The sequence below is a fragment of the Brachyistius frenatus genome, unplaced genomic scaffold, assembly GCF_029030835.1.
Source record: "Brachyistius frenatus isolate BFR_SWC_R1_liver_20210118 unplaced genomic scaffold, ASM2903083v1 Contig_820, whole genome shotgun sequence".
NCBI lineage: Eukaryota > Metazoa > Chordata > Actinopteri > Embiotocidae > Brachyistius > Brachyistius frenatus.
The window spans coordinates 3,930-8,069 of NW_027211419.1; the positions used below are offsets into that span (position 1 = coordinate 3,930).

The 4,140-nt window shown below is 49.8% G+C and overlaps 1 long non-coding RNA gene across 1 annotated transcript; it reads left to right on the forward strand.

The window, feature by feature from the left end:
- The first annotated feature begins 769 nt into the window (after positions 1–769).
- Positions 770–1,329, forward strand: LOC138615250 (uncharacterized). The gene is made up of 3 exons (XR_011310494.1): positions 770–832; positions 963–1,016; positions 1,178–1,329. It is a non-coding gene; the product is annotated as an uncharacterized lncRNA (long non-coding RNA).
- Positions 1,330–4,140: the final 2,811 nt, after the last annotated feature.

The following is a 4,140-nucleotide window of genomic DNA, read 5'->3' on the forward strand; positions in this document are numbered from 1 at the left end:
CTGAACCTGTAAATTTAGATTTAGATTTGGGTTTAGATTTAGATTTAGATTTGGATTCAGGTTTAGGTTTGAATTTGGATTGAGATTCACACAACTGTATTAATCCCAAGAAGACACATTTAATTTGCAGCCCATAAAAAACAACTTGAACATTTTAACACAACTCATTTCTCCATCAGATAAATATTTCTGTCACATTTGCTGTGAGTTTGAAGGTTTAAAAGATTAAAGGCTGAATGCTCATAAACTTCATTCTGCCTGAAGTTTTCTTGTTTTTTTGTGTTGAATGAGATTTGAGGCTCATCGTGGTCGACCTCAACAGATAAATTCACAAGAAAGAAAACAGTGGAAAGAACATCAGCGTGTACACACGATTCAAGTGAACGAGGTAGTTCCTCTGAAACGGAAATTTAAAACTAAAAAATACCCATTTATGGTTCCTTTGAAATGATTTCTGCCACTTCCCCGTCCTCTTTGAACAGGTGTGTGCCTCGGTGGTTGGTGGTGTCTCAGCTTGGTTAAACCCATGAAGTGTGTTTTGTTTCAGACTCCATGATGTTCGGGCTGTCCGGACTCAACGGCTCTCTGCTCCGCTGCCAGGTGAACGTGACGAAGGACGCCGGCTTCGTCTTGTCCGTTTCCCGCGACGGCTGCAGGCTGCAGACCGTCGACTCTGCGGGAGACACCGTCGCAGCTCAGCCTCACGTGACTCTCTCCGAGACCGTCTCTCTGCAGGGGGGAGGAATGGGGGGAGGAGGGGGGCGGTACGAGTGTCAGCTGCACCTGAAGGGAGATCTGATAACGAGGAGCGTCTTCCACGGACACCTGCCCGGTGATCACCTCGCTGTGACAGGATGCAGCTTTTTAACTCATATTGCACAATAATATTCCAGTCAACAACAAAAAAAGATCAATTTAATCTGAAGTTTTGTTTGTTTTGTTTTTTATCTTTGTGTCTGTAGAAGGTGGAGATTCAAAAGAAAATATGAGCACGAAATATTCACCGCCTCACCCCGGTGAGTTGGTCCTCAACACCAGGAAACACCTGTTAAAGGGTCAATTCACACAAATGAGGAGACTGAATTTCCCCTTTAATTTCTATATAAGAATGAAACCGACGCCGTGGAGATGGAGCTTCACGACTCTGGTGGTTTCTGTGTTTGTGTCCCGTTGACAGATGTGACGGTGTTCCCGGAGCCGTGGCTGCTGTACGCCGCTCTGCTGCTCGTTCCCGTCGCCGTCCTGCTGGTCCTGGTAACTGCAGCGCTGAAGTACAGATGAGTTGGTCAACATCTGGCCGGAGTTGGAGAGCAGACGGGAGAGTAAAAGTGGAGCTGGTTTGGAAACACAATCAGAGTCCTCGTGATGTCGTGGCTCGGTCCTCATTAAGATCATGTGACCGACTATCACAGCAAAACGTGAGATAGTCACGCTTTGGGCTGTCCAGGCTTGAAAGTTACACGCTTTGTGGATTTGGTGGATAAAACTGAAACGCCCTGCATGCGTGATTTAAAGGAAAATAAAGGTTATTGCAAAAAACCAACATGGAAACATGGCGACGTCACCGCCTGGATGTGAACCTCCTCGTCCCATCGCAGGGATTCACGCCACCAAGAATAAAACACTATGTGGTTATTGTTCGGAAAAGATTTCAGTTTCGGTCACTTCAAGGAATCCACGTTGACTTTTTCACTCTCCTGGACAAAAGTCCACGGTTTGATTCTCCAAACATTCGTCTACAGTAAGCCGATTGTGCCACGATGACTTTTGATTTCTCATTAACATGCTTTTTAATCACGTTTTATGGTATTTTAAAACACTTTATGGTGCCAAAAAAAACCTGTGTTTTCCCGCTTTTAATAGAAAACATCGCTTTTTACAAAATATTTGCCGGATATACAAGCGAATTGTGGCACAATTGGCTTGCCATAAATTCCCCGCTGACCTTTTTCATTAGTCAAGGTTGAACCGTCGGATCTTCGACCGTCCACAAAACATCTGAAAGGCTTTGAAACAAAATGATTTTAATTATGAAATTGAATTGAGTCATCATGAATACAGCTACTGTGACAAGTCAAAAAGGAAAATGTTAATATTTGCTTATAAAATAATATATGATAAACTCATTTATTGATGTTTAATTCTCTCTGGTTAAAAGTTGTTTATCAACTCACAGCTCACGAGTTTGCTTTTGAATTAATGTGAAAACATGTCAAAAGATTCAAAGTAAATCCTTCATCAGAAAAGCATCAGTCTGCTTTTATTTTGACAGTTTTCTGCATCACTTCCTCCACACTCCTCTCTGTTCCTCTGAACCGAAACACAGAGGAGTGGTGTTGACACTTTGTCTCCCCCTAGTGGTGAACAAGAGCCGCTGCACAAACAGTCCTTCATTCACTGAAACATTTCCTGCCATTTAAATGATAAACAGAGAAACCACCAGGAAGGCATCCATCCACAAACACACTGATGACCACTTTATTAGGAACACCTGCTTATTCATGCTCTTATCCAATCAGCCAATCAGGAAGCAGCAGGAACTCCTTCAGGTAATGATTGAACACCATCGTCTATGATTAAACGGTTTGTCCAAATGTCCTCATTTTGTATAAATTTGTCAGACTCAGAGACTCAGAGACATGTCCAGGCCAGCAGGGTGTTCGTCAGGCCGAGGACGGGGACGATAATCTGCATCGTAATCCTCAATATACATACTGACATAATGAAATGGAGGAGAGGGGAGGGGAGAGGAGGAGAGGAGAGAGGAGAGGAGAGGAGAGGAGAGGAGAGGAGAGGAGAGGAGAGGAGAGGGGAGAGGAGAGGAGAGGAGAGGAGAGAGAGAGGAGGGAGAGGAGGAGAGGAGAGGAGAGGAGAGGAGAGGAGGGGATGGGAGGGGAGAGGAGAGGAGAGGAGAGGAGAGGAGAGGAGAGGAGAGGAGGGGAGAGGAGGGGAGGGGAGGGGAGAGGAGAGGAGAGGAGAGGAGAGGAGAGGAGAGGAGAGGAGAGGAGAGGAGAGGAGAGGAGAGGAGAGGAGAGGAGGGGAGGGGAGGGAGAGGAGAGGAGAGGAGAGGAGAGGAGAGGAGAGGAGAGGAGGGGAGGGGAGGGGAGAGGAGAGGAGGGGAGGGGAGGGGAGGGGAGAGGAGAGGAGAGGAGAGGAGGGGAGGGGAGGAGAGGAGAGGAGGGGAGGGGAGAGGAGGGGAGGGGAGGGGAGAGGAGAGGAGAGGAGAGGAGAGGAGAGGAGAGGAGAGGAGAGGAGGGGAGGGGAGGGGAGGGGAGAGGAGAGGAGAGGAGAGGAGAGGAGAGGAGGGAGAGAGGAGGAGAGGAGAGAGAGGAGAGGAGAGGAGGGGAGGGGAGGGGAGGAGAGGAGAGGAGAGGAGAGGAGAGGGAGAGGAGGGGAGGAGAGGAGAGGAGAGGAGAGGAGAGGAGGGGAGGGGAGGGGAGGGGAGAGGAGAGGGGAGGAGGGGAGAGGAGGAGAGAGGAGGAGAGAGGAGAGGGGAGGGGAGGAGAGGAGAGGAGAAGAGAGGAGAGGAGAGGAGGGGAGGAGAGGAGAGGAGAGGAGGGGAGGAGGGGAGAGGGGAGGAGGTTCGGCGCTCTGCTCGGGATTTAAAACAGAAAAACAGGTCAGGCGGATTTTTCTGTTCTCGTTGATCTCGTTTGATGAAACTCTGTCTTCATCTCACAGGACGACGCACCTTGTTTTGTTTTTTTAGCCTGCGGGGGCAGCGGACCGGTGAGCCTCCCTCCCGGTGAGCCTCCCTCCCGGTGAGCCTCCCTCCCGGTGAGCCTCCTTCCCGGTGAGCCTCCCTCCCGGTGAGCCTCCTTCCCGGTGAGCCTCCCTCCCGGTGAGCCTCCCCCCCGGTGAGCCTCCCTCCCGGTGAGCCTCCCCCCCGGTGAGCCTCCCTCCCGGTGAGCCTCCTTCCCGGTGAGCCTCCCGGTGCAGCTGCTTCAGGGGCTCCAGCAGCTGGATGAACTCAACCTGCTGCACAAACACTGGAACTTCTTTCTGAAGCCAAAGAGAGGCAGAAAGCAGGAGGCGTCTTCTCTGCTGTCCATGCACACATCATCATCATCATCATCATCATCATCGTCATCATCATCATCATCATCATCATCATCATCCTGATGACTCTTTCCGTCCTCC